The sequence below is a fragment of the Pseudophryne corroboree genome, chromosome 7 (genome assembly GCF_028390025.1).
Source record: "Pseudophryne corroboree isolate aPseCor3 chromosome 7, aPseCor3.hap2, whole genome shotgun sequence".
Lineage (NCBI taxonomy): Eukaryota > Metazoa > Chordata > Amphibia > Anura > Myobatrachidae > Pseudophryne > Pseudophryne corroboree.
The window spans coordinates 246,357,228-246,378,390 of NC_086450.1; the positions used below are offsets into that span (position 1 = coordinate 246,357,228).

The window sequence follows — 21,163 nt, forward strand, 5'->3', positions numbered from 1 at the left end:
AACATGTTTGTTCCTGACCAGGTAGTGACCCAGCATAGTTGCAAAGCCAAGACACCACGGGCAACCGCCCAAGAGGAACCCACCGACCTAGTAGAGTGGGCCTTGAGAGATCATGGAAAAGGTAAGGCCGCCGAAATGTATACCTGCTGAATAGTAAGCTGAATCCCACGAGCAATCGACTGCTTCGAAGCAGGGCAACCCTTCTATTGAGCATCAAACAGCACAAAGAGGGAATCCAATTTTCGTACAGCCGTCGTCCTCTTGACGTAGATCTTCAGGGCTCACACCACATCCAAGGACTCTGGATTCAAGGAAGTGGGCGAAGCCACCGGAACCAAATTAGGCAGATTTAGGAGGAATGCAAAAATCTCCTTTGACAGGAACTGCTGACGAGTCCTAAGCTCTGCTCTGTCCTCATGAAAGACCAAATAAGGACTCTTGCAGAACAAAGCACCAAGTTCTGAAACACACCTGGCCGAAGCTTAGGCCAAAAGCATAACCGTCTTCCATGTAAGGTACTTGTCCTATATCAACGGATCAAACCAAGAGGATTGCAGAAAGGTCATAACCACGTTTAGATCCCAAGGTGCCGTGGGCGGCACAAAAGGAGGCTGGATGTCAAGGACATCCTGCAAGAACGTCTGGACCTCAGGTAATGCAGCCAATTTCTCCTTAAAGAAAATGGACAATGCCAAGATCTACAACTTTATGGAGCTCAACCGCAGGCCCATGTCTACACCAGCCTGTAAGAAACGCAAAAACCGCCCCAAGTTGAAATCCACAGCAGGATACCCCCGTCCTCACACCAGGAGACATAATGTTTCCAGGTTTGATGATAATGCTTCGATGTGACTGCCTTCCTGGCTTGAAGCATAGTAGCAATAACCTTGTCCGGAATACCTTTCTCAGCTAGAATGTTCCGCTCAACCGCCATGCCGCTAAACGAAGCTGCCGTAAGTCCAGGTAGACGAACTGTCCTTGCTGAAGCTTTTAGTTGAGCCAAGAGGCCATCAGATCGATCTGCGGACAGCCCAAATGATGTGTTAACAGTCGAAATACCTGTGGATGGAGACCCCACTTGCCTGGGTGCATGCAAGCTCTGCTCTTTGTCCCTCCCTGCCGATTGACGTACGCCACTGCAGTGGCATTGTCCGACTGAACCTGGATGGCTCCAGGATGTTTATTGGAAGAATGGATTCGTGGCTTGACCACCTGCCCTGAAACTGCGCCCTTCGGATGACAGCCCCCCAACCTTGAAGACTCGCGTCCGTGGTTAAGACAATACAATCCTGTATCCCGAAGCACCGACCCTCCAGGAGGTTGGAGGACTGCAACCACCACAGGAGAGAAATTGTGGCCTGCGGTGAGAGACGTAAAGTGGGGCAAAAAAGTATTTGGACAGCCACCGATTGTACAAGTTGACCCACTTAAAAAGATGAGAGGTCTGTAATTTCCGTCATAGGTACACTTCAACTGTGAGACAGAATCTGAACAAAACAAAAAAAATACTAGGAAATCACATTGTATGATTTTTAAACAATTTATTTGTATATTCTTGCGGAAAATAAATATTTGGACAATCAAAAAGTTTAAACTTAATACTTTGTAATATAACCTTGGTTGGCAATTACAGAGGTCAAACGTTTCCTGTAGTTCTTGACCAGGTTTGCACACACTGTAGCAGGTATTGTGACCCACTCTTCCGTGCAGATCTTCTCTAGATCGGTCATGTTTTGGGGATGTCGCCGGGCAACACCGGCTTTCAACTCCCTCCACAGATTTTCTATTGGGTTGAGGTCTGGAGACTGGCTAGGCCACTCCAGGACCTTGAAATGCTTCTTACGGAGCCACTCCTTAGTTGCCCGGGGTGTGTGTTTGGAGTCATTGTCATGCTTGAAGACCCAGCCACGTTCCATCTTCAATGCTCTTACTGAGGGAAGGAGGTTTTTGCCCAAAATCTCACGATACATGGCCCCATTCATCCTCTCCTTAATTACGGATTAGTCGTCCCATCTCCTTTGCAGAAAAGCAGCCCCAAAGCATGTTTCCATCCCCCATGCTTCACAGTGGGTATGGTGTTCCTGGGATGCCATTCCTCATTCTTCTCCCTCCAAATACGGCGAGTGGAGTTTATACCAAAAAGTTCGATTTTGCTCTCATCTGACCACATTACATTCTCCCAATCCTCCTCTGGATCATCCAGATTGTCACTGGCAAACTTTAGATGGGCCTGGACATGTGCTGGCTTAAGCAGGGGGACCTTTCGGGCGCCGCAAGATTTCAATCCATGACGACGTAGTGTTACTAATGGTAACCTTTATGACTTTGGTCCCAGCTCTATTGAGGTCATTGAGCAGGTCCCCCCGTGTAGTTCTGTGCTGATTCCTCACCGGTCTCAAGATCATTGATACCCCACTAGGTGAGATCTTGCATGAAGCCCCAGGTCGAGGTAGATTGTCAGTGATCTTGTATTTCTTAAATTTTTTTATAATTGCGCCAACAGTTGATCTCTTCTCACCAAGCTGCTTGCCTATTGTCGAATAGCTCATACCAGTCTTGTGCAGTTCTACAATTTTGTCCCTGGTGTCCTTAGACAGCTCTCTGGTCTTGGCCATGGTGGAGAGGTAGTAGTCTGACTGTTTGAGGGTGTGGACAGGTGTCTTTTATACAGATAACCAGTTCAAACAGGTGCCATTAATACAGGTAATGAGTGGAGGATAGAAGAGCTTCTTAAAGAAGTAGTAACAGGTCTGTGAGAGCCAGAAATCTTGCTGCTTGGTAGGTGTCCACATATTTATTTTCCTCAAGAATATACAAGTAAATTGTTTAAAAACCATGCAATGCAATTACTATTTTTTTTTTTTTTTTTTAGATTCTGTCTCTCACAGTTGAAGTGTACCTATGATGGAAATTACACACCTCTCATCTTTTTAAGTGGGTCAACTTGCACAATCGGTGGCTTTCCAAATACTTTTTTGCCCCACTGTATGACCTGGTGCATTTGCATATGCAAACCCGACCACTTCTTCAGGAAATCAAGTTGGAAAGTACTCGCATGGAACTTGCCATATTGAATCACCTCGTAGGAGGCTACCATCTTTCCCCACAGGCGTGTGCAAAGATGCAGAGACCCGGATTGGCTTCAGTACCCTGAAACGTCCTTGCCTTGTCCGCGGGAAGGAAGATCTTCTGAGCCACTGTGTCCAAGATCATCCCCGGGAACTGGGAGTCTGAGTCGGCTCTAGGTGGGATTTCCGTAAATTCAGAATCCAACCGTGGTGAGGCAGTAGTGTTGTCGTGTGGCTGATGCTGTCCAACAGTTGTTCCTTTGATCAGAAGATCGTCCAGATAGGGGACAATGTTCACCCCCTAAATCCTGAGTTGGAACATCATTTCCGCCATCACTTTTGTGAAAACCCTTGGAGCCGTGGATAGGTCGAAGGGTAGTGCCTGGAACTGATAGTGGTCTTCAAGCAGAGCAAACCTGAGATAGAATGCACAAATATTGGAAAGCTGCTCAATCAGATGTAATATCAGTCAGGTGCTAAAAGGGAGGGGTAATTCTGTGTAAGAAAAAAACAATTTGTGTTCCCTAATGCACACTGAGTGAGTAATAATACTACATAATAATCAGATAATACGGAGATATTAGTTGCGTATATCTGCAGATATAGGGTTAAGCCCCCAGGCCGATCGACAAGGCTTCTCCGTCACTGGGGGTCCCTAATACTAGGTATGGGTCCGGGGTGCAGGACCCCATCATGCCGGCACAGGTCGGCCACCCCAGGTCAGCACACAAGTGAAAATGAGTAAGGGTTAATAAGAAGCACAAAAGTGCTATATAAGTGAAGTGAGATTAAAATACAAAAATATATACAAAGTGATAGGGAAAATCATGAGTGTTAATAAAGTGTTAGGGTGTGCCGACCTGAAGCCGCCCAGCCATACAGACACAGGGGCCACCGCACCCCACAAATAATTACATATATGTCTGGGTCTAAATGCCCAGTGTAAGGCCACATGATAATGGCTCCTACAGCACCTGAGATAGGCTTGATAAAGCAGCCATATTGGAGTATGGAGGTACGCGTCCTTTATGTCCAGAAAGACCAACAACTCTTCCTCCTCCAGACCTGACATAACTGTTTCAGAGACTCCATTTTGAACCGGAAAACCCGCAGATATGGGTTAACTATTTGAGGTTTAAAAATAAGATTTTAAACCTACCGGTAAATCTTTTTCTCCTAGTCCGTAGAGGATGCTGGGGACCCCGTAAGGACCATGGGGTATAGACTGGCTCCGCAGGAGACATGGGCACTCTATGACTTTAGATGGGTGTGAACTGGCTCCTCCCTCTATTCCCATCCTCCAGACCTCAGTTATAGAACTGTGCCCAGAGGAGACGGACAGTACGAGGAAAGGATTTTTGTTAATCTAAGGGTGAGATACATACCAGCCCACACCATACAACATGGTATATACTAAATCAGTTAACAGTATGAACAAAACAGCATCAGCCAGAGACCGATCTCAACTGTAACATAACCCTTATGTAAGCAACAACTATACACAAGCCTTGCAGAAGTTGTCCGCACTGGGACGGGCGTCCAGCATCCTCTACGGACTAGGAGAAAAAGATTTACCGGTAGGTTTAAAATCTTATTTTCTCTTATGTCCTAGACCAAGTTGCTGCTCGGCAAAGCTGTAATGCCGAGACACCCAGGGCAGCCGCCCAAGAAGAGCCCACCTTCCTAGTGGAATGGGCCTTTACTGAATGCGGTAACGGCAATCCAGCCGTAACATAAGCCTGCTGAATCGTGTTACAGATCCAGCGAGCAATAGTCTTCTTCGAAGCAGGCGCGCCAATCTTGTTGGCAGCATACAGGACAAACAATGCATCTGTTTTCCTAATTCTAGCCGTCCTGGCTACATACATTTTTAAGGCCCTGACTACATCCAGGGACATGGAATCCTCCAAGTCACTCGTAGCCACAGGCACCACTATAGGTTGGTTCATATGAAACGAAGACACCACCTTAGGTAAAAATTAAGGACGAGTCCTCAATTCCGCTCTATCCACATGAAAAATCAAGTAAGGGCTCTTGTAAGACAAGGCCACCAATTCTGACACATGCCTCGCAGATGCCAAGGCTAACAACATGACCACCTTCCAGGTGAGAAATTTCAACTCCACCGTTTTAAGGGGTTCAAACCAGTGTGATTTAAGGAACTGCAACATCACGTTCAGGTCCCATGGTGCCACTGGGGGCACAAAAGGAGGCTGGATGTGCAGTACTCCTTTTACAAACGTCTGGACTTCTGGGAGAGAAGCCAATTCCTTCTGACAAGGCCGAAATCTGTACTTTAACAGAGCCTAACTTTAGGCCCATATCCACTCCTGTCTGTAGGAAGTGGAGAAAACGACCCAGATGGAAATCTTCCGTAGGAGCATTCTTGGTTTCACACCAAGAGACATATTTCCGCCAGATACGGTGATAATGTTTTGCCATCACCTCCTTCCTAGCCTTTACTAGAGTAGGTATGACCTCCTTCGGAATACCCTTCTCCGCTAGGATCCGGTGTTCAACCGCCATGCCGTCAAACACTGCGGTAAGTCTTGAAACATGCAGGGCCCCTGCTGTAACAGGTCTTCCCTTAGAGGAAGAGGCCAGGGATCTTCCATGAGCATCTCCTGAAGATCTGAGTACCAGGCCCTTCGAGGCCAGTCTGGAACAATGAGTATTGTCTGTACTCTTTTTCGTCTTATGATCCTCAACACTTTTGTGATGAGAGAAAGAGGAGGAAACGCATAGACCGACTGGAACACCCATGGCGTTACCAGAGCGTCTACTGCTATTGCCCGAGGGTAGCGGGACCTGGCACAATACCTCCAAAGCTTCTTGTTGAGGCGTGACGCCATCATGTCTATTTGAGGAACTCCCCAGAGACCCGTTATCTCTGCAAAGACTTCTTGATGAAGTCCCCACTCTCCTGGATGGAGATCGTGTCTGCTGAGGAAGTCTGTTTCCTAGTTGTCCACTCCCGGAATGAAGACAGCTGACAGAGCGCTTACGTGATTTCCCACCCAGCGAAGAATCCTGGTGGCTTCCGCCATCGCGACTCTGCGTCTTGTCCCGCCTTGGCGGTTCACATGAGTTACTGCTGTGACATTGTCTGATTGAATCAGAACCGGTAGGTTGCGAAGAAGATTCTCTGTTTGTCGAAGGCCGTTGTATATGGCCCTTAGCTCCAACACGTTGATGTGTAGACAGGATTCCTGGTCTGACCATTGTCCCTGAAAATTTCTTCCTTGGGTGACTGCTCCCCATCCTCGGAGGCTCGCATCCGTGGTTACCAGGATCCAGTCCTGAATGCCGAACCTGAGACCCTCTAGAAGGTAAGCACTTTGTATCCACCATAGAAGAGACACCCTGGCCCTGGGGGACAGTGTTATTTTTTTTAAGTAATTGTAGATGGGACCCGGACCATTTGTCCAGAAGATCCCATTAAAACGTCCTTGCATGGAACCTGCAGAAGGGAATGGCCTCGTAAGTTGCCACCATTTTCCCCAGAACCCGAGTGCATTGATGAGCTGACACTCTTTTCGGCTTTAGTAGTTCTCGGACCATGTTCTGGAGGTCCTGGACTTTTTCCAACGGGAGGAAAACTTTCTTTTGTTCCGTGTCCAGTATCATGCCTAGAAACGGTAGTCGAGTTGTCGGAACCAACTGTGACTTTGGTAGATTGAGAATCCACCCATGTTGTTGAAGCACTCTCTAAGAGAGTGACACGTTCTCCAGTAATTGCTCTCTTGATCTCGCTTTTATCAGGAGATCGTCCAAGTATGGGATAATTGTGACTCCTCACTTGCGCAGGATCACCATCATTTCCACCATTATCTTGGAGAAAAACCTCGGGGCCGTGGACCGCCCAAACGGCAACGTCTGAAACCGATAATGACAATCCTGTACCGCGAATCTCAGGTACTCCTGATGAGAGGGATATATGGGGACATGAAGGTAAGCATCCTTTATGTCCAGTGACACCATAAAATCCCCCCCTTACAGGCAGGCTATCACCGCTCGGAGCGATTCCATCTTGAATTTGAATCTTTTCAGGTACAAATTCAGGCATTTTAGGTTTAAAATGGGCCTTACCGAACCATCCGGCTTCGGAACCACAAATAGGGTTGAATAATACCCTTTTCCCTGTTGGCTCAGGGGAACCCTGATAATCACTCGCTGTTGACACAGCATTTGAATTGCAGTTAGCACTACTTCCCGCTCTGGGGTAGAAGCTGGTAAGGCCGACTTGAAAAATCGGCGTGGGGGCACTTCTTCGAATTCCAGCTTGTAGCGATGGGAGACTATTTCTATCACCCAAGGGTCCACGTCTGACTGAACCCAGACTTGGCTGAATAGTCGAAGGCGTGCCCCCACCTGTGCTGACTGCCGCAGGGGAGCCCCAGTGTCATGCGGTAGACTTAGCGGAAGCCGGGGAGGACTTCTGCTCTTGGGAACCAGCCACAGCAGGTGTCCTCTTGCCTCTACCCTTACCTCTGGCGAGGAAAGAGGAGCTCCGACCTCTTCTGGATCTATGCAACCGAAAGGACTGCATCTGATATTGTGGGGGTTTCTTTTGCTGTTGGGGAACAAAAGGTAAAAAGGTCGACTTACCCGCGGTAGCTGTAGAGATCAGGTCCGCGAGGCCGTCCCCAAACAATACATCACCTTTGTAAGGTAAAACCTCCATATGCCTTTTTGAGTCTGCATCCCCCTTCCATTGGCGGATCCATAAGGCTCTTCTTGCCGAAATAGCCATAGCATTGGCTCTTGAACCCAGTAAACCAATGTCTCTATGAGCGTCCCTCATATATAAGACTGCGTCCTTTAGATTTCCCCACTCACTGCGACTTAATTATGTGCACCCCTCTCTTTTTTTCAGCCCTCTGATGCTCAGCAGGGGAGAGTCCGGGGAGCCAGCGTTCTCTACAGCCTCTGTGGAGAAAATGGCGCTGGTTAGTGCTGACGGATCAAGCTCCGCCCCCTCACGCGGCGGGCTTCGGTCCCGCTCGTGAATTTGAAAAAAATGGCGGAGATCCGTAGTTTACTGCCTCCGCAGCCTAACTACATACTTCTTTGCCTAAAACGAGTTTTATTGCTGCCCAGGGCGCCCCCCCCTGCGCCCTGCACCCATCAGTGCCATGTGTGTGTGTAAGTGTGGGAGCAATGGCGCGCAGCTTCCTGCTGCGCGCTTACCTCATGAAGATCTGAAGTCTTCTGCCGCCTGATGTCTTCTTATGTCTGACATACTCACCCGGCTTCTTTTTTCAGGCATCTGTGAGGAGGATGGCGGCGCGGCTCCGGGACGAACCCCAGGGTGAGGCCTGTGTTCCGACTCCCTCTGGAGCTAATGGTGTCCAGTAGCCTAAGAAGCAGAGCCCTTAACTCTTAAGTGGGTCTGCTTATCTCCCCTCAGTCCCACGATGCAGGGAGTCTGTTGCCAGCAGAGCTCCCTAAAAATAAAAAACCTAACAAAATTATTTTTACAGAAAACTCAGGAGAGCTCCCTGTAATGCACCCTATCTCCTCTGGGCACAAGATCTAACGGAGGTCTGGAGGAGAGGCATAGAGGGAGGAGCCAGTGCACACCATACTTGAAAGTTCTTTTAGGTGCCCATGTCTCCTGCGGAGCCAGTCTATACCCCATGGTCCTTATGGAGTCCCCAGCATCCTCTAGGACGTAAGAGAAATAGGATTTTAATTACCTACCGGTAAATCCTTTTCACATAGTCCATAGAGGATACTGGGGTCCATTTAGTACCATGGGGTATAGACAGGTCCACTAGCAGGCATGGGCACTTTAAGAATGTGCCCCTCCTACCAGGCTCAGTCTAGAAAACTGTGCCCGAGGAGACGGACATACTTTGAGAGGATAGATAAGGATAGTGGTGAGATTCCGAACCAGCACACACAAGAAGAGGAAAGCCAAGCTAACCATACTTGAAACAGGAACAGCAACAGCTGAACCAACATTACTTAACCGAGTAAAAGTGCAGGAAGAATGAAGCACTGGGCGGGCGCCCAGTGTCCTCTACAGGCTACGGGAAAAGGATTTACTGTTAGGTAATTAAAATCCTATTTTCTCTTACGTACTGAGGTCCATTTAGTACCATGAGGATGTACCAAAGCTCCCAAACTGAGTGGGAGAGTGCTGAGGTTCCGATTTACCAAACTGAAGGTCCTCAGAGGCCATAAGTATCAAACTTGTAGAACTTTGCAAACGTGTTCGAACCTGATCAAGTAGCTGCTCGGCAGAGCCGTACAGCCGGGACACCCCAGGCAGCTGACCAAAAGAAGAAAAGAACTCTCGTTATTTGGGGGGCACTCATTGAACAGTATAATTTAAAATATAACCTTTAATTCATCTTTAAAATATGATGCCACAAAACAAAACACAAACATATATTATCAAAACGAATTCACACCCGTATTTCCGTGTGAAATGTATTGTGATCACGTGTAAAAGGTGAGTGCGATAGGTTGAGTATCTCCTCTGCCTGATAATATCGGCATGTGAGGTAGAGTATGTAATATACAGAATTAGTTCTTAAACCATACCCACAATTCCATATAGCATGTCTGAATTGGACCACATAAATGTGGGAGATTTAAATAACAGCAACATGTTGGTCCAGATTCAAAGAGGTCAATATAAATATGTGTTACAACCAAAAGATGCCATAAAACCACAACATGTGTTATACACAGATTTATGGATGATGTAGCATATTATAAATCTGTCTGGGTGTAAGCAAGTTTTGAACGGGCTGACTAGCAGTCCGCACCACAGAGAATATAAATGTGTTAGACAGCCTAAATAGCATCCGCCATCCCCCAGTCCGTATACACAGATCTGTATGTGCTACTGGGTAGCTGGATATTGACAATATAATAGCTACCAGTAAATCCTTTTCTCTTAGTCCGTAGAGGATGCTGGGGACGCCAAAAGGACCATGGGGTATAGACGGGATCCGCAGGAGACACGGGCACACTATAAGACTTTGAATGGGTGTGACCTGGCTCCTTCATCTATGCCCCTCCTCCAGACCTCAGTTATAGGAACTGTGCCCAGAGGAGACGGACATTTCGAGGAAAAGGATTTTGATAAACTAAGGGTGCGATACATACCAGCTCACACCACACCACACCGTACAACATGGCATTCAACTAAACCCAGTTAACCGTGTGAACCAAAAAAGATCAGCAACAGCCTGACCTTTACCAAACACAACCTTTGTATAACTTAAACAATAACTATGTACAATTACTGCAGATAGAGTCCGCACTGGGACGGGCGCCCAGCATCCTCTACGGTCTAAGAGAAAAGGATTTACCGGTAGGTATTAAAATCCTATTTTCTCTTACGCCCTAGAGGATGCTGGGGACTCCAAAAGGACCATGGGGTTTATACCAAAGCTCCAAACCGGGCGGGAGAGTGCGGATGACTCTGCAGCACCGATTGAGCAAACAGGAGGGCCTCATCAGCCAGGGTATCAAACTTGTAGAACCTTGCAAAAGTGTTTGACCCCGACCAAGTAGCTGCTCGGCAAAGCTGTAATGCCGAGACGCCCCCGGGCAGCCGCCCAGGTTGAGCCCACCTTCCTAGTGGAATGGGCCTTCACCAATTTCGGTAACGGCAATCCAGCCGTAGAATGAGCCTGCTGAATCGTGTTACAGATCTAGCGTGCAAAAGTCTGCTTAGAAGCAGGAGCGCCAACCTTGTTGGCCGCATACAGGACAAACAGAGCTTCAGTTGCCACAGGCACCACAATAGGTTGGTTCATGTGAAAAGAAGAAACCACCTTCGGTAAAAAGTGTTGACGAGTTCTCAACTCCGCTCTATCCTCATGAAAAATCAGATAGGGGCTTTTGTGAGACAAAGCCGCCAATTCGGACACCCGCCTTACGGATGCCAAGGCCAATAGCATGACCACTTTCCAAGTGAGAAATTTCAGCTCAACCTTTTGTAAAGGCTCAAACCAATGTGACGTAAGGAACTGTAACACCACGTTAAGGTCCCATGGTGCCACTGGGGGCACAAATGGAGGTTGGATGTGCAGCACGCCTTTCACGAAGGTCTGTACTTCTGGAAGTGAAGCCAAACTCCCTTTGAAAGAAAATTGATAATGCCGAAACCTGCACTTTAATGGAGCCTAAGTTCAGGCCCACATCCACACCCGCTTGCAAAAAATGGAGGAACCGACCCAGCTGAAATTCTTCCGTAGGAGCCTTCTTGGATTCACACCAAGACACACATTTTCTCCAAATACAGTGATAATGCTTTGCCGTTACCTCCTTTCTAGCCTTAAGTAGAGTGGGGATGACATCTCCGGGAATACCCTTTCTGGCTAGGATTCGGCGTTCAACCGCCATGCCGTCAAACGCAACCGCGGTAAGTCCTGGAACACGCACGGTCCCTGCTGTAACAGATCCTCTCTTAGAGGAAGAGGCCAGGGATCTCCTGTGAGTAATTCCTGAAGATCCGGATACCAGGCCCTCCGTGGCCAATCTGGAACAACGAGTATCGCTTGGACCCTTGTTCTTCTTATGATCCTTATCACCTTTGGGATGAGTGGAAGTGGAGGGAACACATAGACCGACTGAAACACCCACGGTGTCACTAGAGCGTCTACTGCTACTGCTTGAGGGTCCCTCGACCTGGAACAATAAGTCGGCAGCTTCTTGTTGAGGCGTGACGCTGTCATGTCTATTTGGGGAAGTCCCCAACAACTTGTCACTTCCGCAAAGACCTCTTGATGAAGACCCCACTCTACTGGATGGAGATAGTGTCTGCTGAGGAAGTCTGCTTTCCAGTTGTCCACGCCTGGAATGAAGACCGCTGACAGAGAGCTTGCATGCTTTTCCGCCCAGCGAAGGATCCTGGTGGCCTCTGCCACCGCCGCTCTGCTCTTCGTCCCGCCCTAGCGGTTTATGTGCGCCATGGCTGTTATGTTGTCCGACTGAATCAGGACAGGCAGGTCGCGAAGAAGATGTTCCGCTTGTAGCAGGCCATTGTAGAAGGCCCATAATTCCAGAATGTTTATGTGCAGACAAGCTTCCTGTGTGACTGCTCCCCAACCTCGGAGACTCGCGTCCGTGGTCACCAGAATCCAATCTTGGATGCCGAACCTGCGACCTTCTAGAAGGCGAGAACTTTGGAGCCACCACAGGAGAGAAACCCTGGTCCTGGGGGACAGAGTTATTTTCCGGTGCATCTGTAGATGGGACCCTGACCACTTGTCCAATAGGTCCCACTGAAACGTTCTTGCATGGAACCTGCCAAACGGAATGGCCTCGTAGGCCGCCACCATTTTCCCCAGCACTCGAGTGCATTGAGGAATCCACACTCTTGGCGGTTTCAGAAGTTCCTTGACCATGTTCTGGATTTCCTGAGCTTTTTCCCAACGGGAGAAAAATCCTCTCCCATTCCGTGTCCAGCTTTTTCCGCCGGAAGAAACACCCTCCGTAGTTCCCTGTCTAGAATCATGCCCAAGAAGGGCAACCAAGTTGTCGGAATCAAGTGAGAGACTTTGGCAAATTTAGAATCCATCCATGCGCAGGAGTACCATCATTTCCGCCATTACCTTGGTGAAAATCCTCGGGGCCGTGGAAAGACCAAACGGCAACGTCTGAAATTGGTAGTGACAATCCTGAACAGCGAACCTCAGGTACACCTGATGAGGAGGATAAATGGGGACATGCAGATAGGCATCCTTTATGTCGACTGACACCATAAAATCCCCCCCCGCGCCCGCCCCCTCCAGACTGGAGATCACCGCTCAGAGAGACTCCATCTTGAATTTGAAACTTTTCAAATACACATTGAGGGATTTTAAATTCAGAATTGGTCTGACCCAGCTTCGGGACCACAAACAGGCTTGAATAAAACCCTTCTCCCCACTGTGACGGGGGAGCCTCGACAATGTCCAGCTGCTGACACAGCTTTTGTATTGCCGCACACACTACCTCTCTTTCCGGAAGAGAAGCTGGCAAGGCCGATTTGAAAAATTGGCATGGGGGCACGTCTTAAAACTCCAGCTTGTAACCTTGGGTCACAATTTCCAGTACCCAAGGATCCAGGTCCGAGAGAACCCAGACCTGATTGAAGAGTTGAAGACGCGCTCCCACCGGTGCGGACTCCCCCAGGGGAGCCCCAGCGTCATGCGGTGGATTTGGCAGAAGCTGGGGAGGATTTCTGCTCCTGGGAGCTTGCCACAGCCGGCAATCTTTTTCCCCTTCCCTTACCTCAAGGAAGGATGACCCACGTCCTTTCCGGAATTTCTGCGACCGAAAGGACTGCATGTGATATGGAGGCGTTTTCTTTTGCTGTGGAGGAACAAAAGGCAGAAAAGAGGACTTACCCGCGGTAGCTGTAGAAACAAGGTCAGCGAGGCCTTCACCAAACAAAACCCCACCCTTGTAGGGCAGAGCCTCCATAGCCTTCTTAGAATCAGCATCACCATTCCATTGATGAGTCCACAACGCCCTTCTAGCCGAGACTGCCATGGCATTGGCCCTTGGTCCCAAGAGGCCAATATCCCTCGCCGTCTCTTTTAAATAGACTGCAGCGTCCCTGATATGACCCAGAGTCAACAGCACGCTATCCCGATCCAGGGTGTCTATGTCCGATGACAAGTTATCCGCCCACTTTTCAATCGCGGTACTCACCCACGCTGAAGCGACAGCCGGTCTGAGGAGTGTACCTGTTGTGACATAAATTGATTTCAAGGTGGCTTCTTGCCTCCGATCAGCAGGATCTTTAATGGACGCCATTTCAGGAGATGTAGCGCCACTTTCTTGGATAAGCGCGCTAGAGCTTTGTCTACCGTGGGTGTTGTCTCCCACCCAACCCTATCCTGAGAAGGAAACGGGTATGCCATAGCAATTCTCCTGGGAATGTGCCACCTCTTGTCTGGCGTTTCCCAGGCTTTTTCAAAAAGGGCATTCAGTTCATGAGAGGGAGGGAACGTAACCTCCGGTTTCTTCCCCTTATACATACAGACCCTTGTCTCAGGGACAGCGGGGTCTTCCGTAATATGTAACACGTCTTTTATAGCAACAATCATGTACTGAATACTCTTAGTCACCTTAGTATGTAACTTCGCATCATTATAGTCGACACTGGAATCAGAATCCGTGTCGGTATCAGTGTCTGCTACCTGGGTAAATAAACGTTTTTGGGACCCCGAGGGGGCCTGAGTGTGTAGTACCACGTCTCCCATGGATTGCCTCCATGCTTGGTTCTGAGACTCCGATTTGTCCAACCTCTTGTGCAACAAAGCCACACTGCTATTGAACACATTCCACACATCAACCCAATCAGCAGTCGGCGGTGTCGACAGTCACCCCTTCATTTTGTTCAGCTCTCACACTAACCTCCTCCGGGGAAGAGCATTCAGTTTCTGCCATGTCGACACACACGTACCGACACTCCCACACACACTGGGCTAAAGGGGACAGACCCACAATAAGGCCTTTCAGAGAGACAGAGAAGGAATTTGCCAGCTCACACCCAGCGCCACAGCAGTATGAAAACAAAATACCCCAGACCTATAAGCGCTTGTAATATAATACAACCAATCACCAAATTATGTGCCCCCCCCCCCCCTTCGTTTTTAACACCCTGTTACTTGTGACAGCAGTGGAAGGGTCAGGAGCAGCGTCTCTGCAGCAAACTGTGGAGAGAAAATGGCACGGGTCAGAGCTGAGGAGGAAGCCCCGCCCCCTACAAGGCGCGCTTCGGTCCCGCTATAGTTATACTGGCGGGGGTCTCAAAACATTGCCTATGCACTCTATTTTATCCAGATATTGCCCAAAAGAGGTTTATATTGAGGCCCAGGGCGCCCCCCCTGCGCCCTGCACCCATGCAGTGCCTGTGTCAGCGGGAGCAATGGCGCGCAGCGCTACCGCTGCGCGGTACCTCAGGAAGATTGAAGTCTTCTGCCGCATTCCGATGTCTTCTTTGCGTCGGTTACTCACATGTCTTCAATCTTCTGGCTCTGTGAGGGGGACGGCGGCGCAGCTCCGGGAATGAGCAGCTAGGCGACCCAAGTGATCGGACCCTCTGGAGCTAATGGTGTCCAGTAGCCTAAGAAGCAGAGCCTATCAGTCTCACAGAAGTAGGTCTGCTTCTCTCTCCTCAGTCCCACGATGCAGGGAGCTTGTTGCAGCAGTGCTCCTTGAAAAAAATAAACCTAACAAAAGTCTTTTAGAGAAACTCCATAGAGCTCCCCTATAGTGTGACCAGTCTACTCTGGGCACAGAATCTAACTGAGGTCTGGAAGAGGGGCATAGAGGGAGGAGCCAGTTCACACCCATTCAAAGTCTTATAGTGTGCCCATGTCTCCTGCGGATCCCATCTATACCCCATGGTCCTTTTGGAGTCCCCGGCATCCTCTAGGACGAAGGAGAAATAAGGGTTGGTTAGGTCTCAATTACTCATGTAGTTATCATAACCATACTAATTGAAAAACCTCCCTATACCACACGTAATCTTATCTCATTCATAAATCATGGGTATTTAGTACAAACGGAAAAGGAAAAAAGTTATCCCAGTGCAAATACTGTATATCCAGTGCAATATGGAAACACATTCATTAATAGCATAATAGCTTTCTAGTGCGTCTATTGATTACAAGAGTCTCACTATTCCACATCGGTTATAATTTTTAAAATATCTATACAAAATAGGATGCTTGGTATTAATCTTATAATTACAAGCCAAATTGTCTCCATTAATTTGTTACATACACATATAATTTGACAGGGAAAGGTCTCCAACCAAATTGTATCAATTAATACCAAGCATCCTATTTTGTATACACACTTTAAAAATTATAACCAATGTGGAATAGTGAGTCTCTTGTAATCAATAGACTCACTAGAAAGCTATTATGCTGTTAATGAATGTGTTTCCATATTGCACTGGATATACAGTATTTGCACTGGGATAACTTTTTTCCTTTTCCGTTTGTACTAAATACCCATGATTTATGAATGAGATAAGATTACGTGTGGTATAGGGAGTTTTTCAATTTGTATGGTTATGATAACTACATGAGTAATTGAGACCTAACCAACCCTTATATACTGTTGTCAATATCCAACTACTCAATAGCCCATACAGATCTGTGTATACGGACTGGGGGATGGCAGCTGCTATTTAGGCTAACACTTATATTCTCTGTGGTGCGGACTGCTAGTCAGCCCGTTCAAAATTTGCTTACACCCAGCAAGCTTTAGAATATGCTATATCATCCATAAATCCGTGTATAACACATGTTGTGGTTTTTGGGCATCTTTTGGTTGTAACACATATTTATATTGACATCTATGAACCTGGACCAACATGTTGCTGTTATTTAAATCTCCCACATTTATGTGGTCCAATTCAGACATGCTATATGGAATTGTGGGTATGGTTTAAGAACTAATTCTGTATAACACATACTCTACCTCACATGCCGATATTATCAGGCAGGGGAGATACTCAACCTATCGCACTCCCTTTTACACGTGATCACAATACATTTCACACGGAAATACGGGTGTGAATTTGTTTTGATAATATATGTTCATGTTTGTGTTTTGTGGCATCATATGTTAAAGATGAATTAAAGGTTATATTTTAAAATTATACTGTTCAATGAGTGCCCCCCAAAAAATGAGAGTTCTTTTCTTCTTTTGTCCTCAAATGTTCATCAACTCTCAGGGGTGCACCTCCACATTAAACAATTGCCCATCCCTCATAGGGATATTCACGTTACACTATTGTGGTACGTTTATTTGATGGTTATTCTAACCACAAACTTTGCTCATTGGACCTGTGCTCTGGTTTCCCTCTCCTTCCCCTTCCCTTCCTTTTATCTAGTGAACTTGCCGTGGAATAAGCATGCTGGATAGTAAGACTGATCCAGCCTGCAATTGTCTGCTTTGAAGCAGGACACTCAATCTTACAAGGATCATAAAGAACAAACAACTGTATTTCTGTAACGAGCTGTTCATTTCACATACACCTTCAAAACCCTCACAACATCCAAAGACTTTGAAGTAGCAGAGGTGTCGGTGACAACCGGAACCACAATAGGTTGGTTGATGTGAAATGCGGACACCACTTTAGGAAGAAATTGCTGACGAGTTCTGAGTTCAGCTCTGTCCTCATGGAAAATTAAATAGGGACTTTTGTGAGACAAAGCCCACAGCTCCAACACACGTCTTGCCAATGCCAAGGCCAACAGTGTGGCGGTCTCCCACGTAAGATATTTTACGTCCACCACCTGTAATGTTTCAAACCAGTCCGATTGGAGGAACTGCAGCACAACATTGAGATCCCAAGGTGCCGTGGGAGGCACAAAGGGAGGTTGGATGTGCAGAACACCCTTCAAAAACGTCTGGACCTCAGGGAGAGAAGCCAATTGTTTCCGAAAGAAAATGGACAAGGCCGAAATCTGTAGCCCAGATGCAGGCCCACATCCTCGCCTGCCTGCAGAAAAAGCAGGACACGTCCCAGGGGAAATTCCACCGCAGAATAATTTTTGCTCTCACACCAAGAGACGTATTTCTTCCAAATACGATGCTAATGCTTAGACGTTACCCCTTTCCTGGCTTAGATCATAGCTGGTACAACCTTGTTAGGGATCCCTCTCCTGGCTAGAATCAGCCGGTCAACTTCCATGCCGTCAAACGAAGCTGTGGTAAGTCCTGATAGACGAACGGGCCCTGTTGCAGAAGATCCTCGCGAAGAGGTCGAGGCCACGGATCTTCGAGGAGCATCTCCAGAAGGTCGGCGTACCAGGCCCTTCTTGGCCAGTCCGGAGCAATGAGTATTGCTTGAACTTTTTCCCATTTTATTCGTTTTAGAATTCTTGGGATCAGAGGAAGTGGAGTAAACCCATACACCATCTGATAGACCCATGGAGTTGTCAGGGCGTCTATCAGCACTGCCTGTGGGTCTCTTGACCTGGAACAATACCGCCTGAGCTTCTTGTTGAGACGAGAGGCCATCATGTCGATCTGTGGATATCCTCATCGACTTGTCAAGCACCTGAACACTTCCGGGTGAAATCCCCACTCCCCCGGGTGCAGGTCGTGTCTGCTGAGGAAGTCTGCTTCCCAGTTGTCTACTCCCGGAATGAAAACCGCTGACAACGCCACAGCATTTCTTTCTGCCCAGAGGACAATTCTTGACACCTCTGACATTGTTGCTCTGCTTTTCGTTCCGCCCTGTCGGTTTATGTACATTACTGCCGTCACATTGTCCGACTGGACCTGAATTGCCCGATCTTGAAGATGTGAGGCCTGCAAAAGGGCGTTGTATATGGCCCTGAGTTCCAGAATGTTAATTGGAAGGATGACTTCCTGACTTGACCATCTTCCCTGAAACTGCACCCTCCGAGTGACTGCTCCCCAACATCTGAGGCTTGCGTCTGTGGTTAAAAGAATCCAGATCTGAATACCGAAACTACGTCCTGCGACGAGGTGAGAAGACTGTAGCCTACACAGAAGGAAGATCCTGGCCTTTGGCGACAGAAGGATCCTCTGGTGCATGTGAAGATGCGATCCGGACTATTTGTCCAACAGATCAAGCTGGAAGGGTCTCTCGCGAAATCTTCTGTATTGAAGAGCCTCGTCAGAGGCCATAATTTTCCCCACAAGGCGAATGCACAGATGCAGACACCCGGGTTGGCTTCAGGACATCCCAAACCATTGACTGGATTACCAATGCCTTTTCCAACGGAAGGGACATGTCTTGTGACTCCGCGTCCAGTATCATTCCCAGGAATGGGAGCCTCCGTGTTTTGCGTCCAGTATCATTCCCAGGAATGGGAGCCTCCGTGTTGGCTCTAGGTGAGATTTCGGAAGGTTCAGATTTTGGAGGAGTTTGGTTGAGAGAGCAATGCGGTCCAGCAAACCTTTCCCTGGACGGCGCTTTTATCCGGAGATCATCCAGGTACGGAATTATGTTCACTCCCTATTTATGGAGTAGAAACATCATCTCTGCCATCACCTTGGTGAACACCCTCGGTACTGTGGAGAGACCAAATGGCAGGGCCTGGAACTGGTAGTGACAGTCCTGCAGTGCAAACCTGAGATAAGCCTGATGAGGCGGCCAGATCGGAATATGAAGGTACGCATCCTTGATATCCAGGGACACTAGGAATTCCCCCTCCTCCAGACCTGAGATCACCGCTCTTAGAGACTCCATTTTGAATTTGAACACTCGTAAGTACGGGTTCAAAGACTTAAGGTTCAGAATTGGGCTTACCGAACCACCCGGCTTCGGTAATACGAACAAGTTGGAATAGTACCCCTTGTTTAGTAGATGAGGTGTAACTGGAACAATGACCTGAGTCTGTACCAGTTTTGAATGGCATGCTGTAAAATTATACTTGCCTCTAGGTCCTCAGAACCTTACAGCAGATGAGACAGATACAACAATAACAAAACTTACCCACAATTTAAACCCCCTGGCTCCAATCCGCACCGTTCAAGCCTCCCGCGCTCTAGCCAGCGTCCGCAGCTGGGACCCGACGAGCGTGACGTCCATCCGGCGGAAGTGGTCACGTCGTCATGGAAACAACAGGCTTGCGTGCCACCCAGGGCAGGAAGCCTGCGTTCCAAGACGTCTGACCCTTCTTGCGGCTGTCACTGCATAGCCAGTCACATTACTGCAGCTATCACTATGCTGATCACGGGGTTCTCGGACAGGGGATCGAACCCTGCACCCCAACATACAAAAAATAAAGACGTATGCCAGTGCAACAACACATCACATATAAATATACAGACATATAGCATATATATTAAAAAGACACTTAGTAGCAGCAATGGAGTGGAAACTATCCCCACATGTACAAAGAGTATTCTCGATACACAGAGAAACCCAGTGCACATGGGGAGATAATGCAAAAATCAACAATCACAGATACTAGACAATAGTACAGGACCAATAAATCCACAAAAGGACTACTCATACGGCCCATACCCAGACATGCCACTGATTCTCATAGACACACAACCACCCAAGGGAGAGGGGGCATATCGTACAGCCAAAAAGGAACACAGGGGCTAATTCAAACTGTTCCAGTTTATCTTATCATTAAGACCCCCTGGCTTAATAGTGCCCAGCCTCACAATCCAACGGGATTCTTTAAGCAATAACGCCTTGGCTCTATCGCCCCCTCGGAGTGATTCCGGGACATGATCAATCATGAAATATCTAATATCCTCTAATTTATGCTTAAGTTGCTTGAAATGACGGGGAATCGGTTGATCGATCGCTTTGCCAGCTAATGATAAACGTATCGCTGATCTGTGCGCGTTCATACGTTCCTTGAACTTACGTGTGGTCTGTCCTACATAGAATAACCCACAAGGACAGACCACCACGTACACCACAAACGACATGTTACGTTACAGGTTAGGACAAACCTCATATCATACATCTTATCTACATGTGGATGTTTAAACTTGGTGCATGGAACAATAAAGGGACAGGTAGTACAGTCGTTACACGAGTAACACCCAAAGGGTTTCCTATACACATTAGGGGTCTGTGGTAGATTACGACCTGTTATGTCTGTATGGACAAGAAGATCTTTGCACTTTGTTTGCACGCACTTGGCACTTTAGTGACATTCATATTCCACGAACTTTGTGTGTCTCTGCACCCTGAGGGCAGCTATATGTTAGAGGATGGCAACCTCTGAGGGTGAAGGTGATTTCACGTCAACCTGTTGTTTCCAATAAACACTTCACGGCGTGGAGTTTGTTCAACATTGTTTGCAAGTCTGTGAGTGCCACCTGTTTCTTTTTACTGTGTGTGTGTGTGTGTGTGTGTGTGTGTGTGTGTGTGTGTGTGTGTGTGTGTGTGTATGTATGTATGTATGTATGTATGTATGTATGTATGTATGTGCCAGTAGAGGAATGGGCGCACTTGGGTTGTTTTTCCACCCAATATTCAATGGGGAAAAACAGCAGTCTCCCTAAGATATTTACTCCTAATTCGTGAGCATAAAACCACATTTAACATGTTCCATGTAAAATTTATTACAACATAAAAGCAATGATACAAAACGGTATAGTATCTATTCTTGCAGATA

General features: G+C 47.6%; 1 protein-coding gene across 4 annotated transcripts in view; it reads right to left on the reverse strand.

Moving 5' to 3' along the window:
• The window catches only part of CCDC14 (coiled-coil domain containing 14), a 217,331-nt gene that overhangs the window by 47,732 nt on the left and 148,436 nt on the right, over nt 1-21,163 (reverse strand). The gene's annotated exons all lie outside the window — the stretch shown is intronic.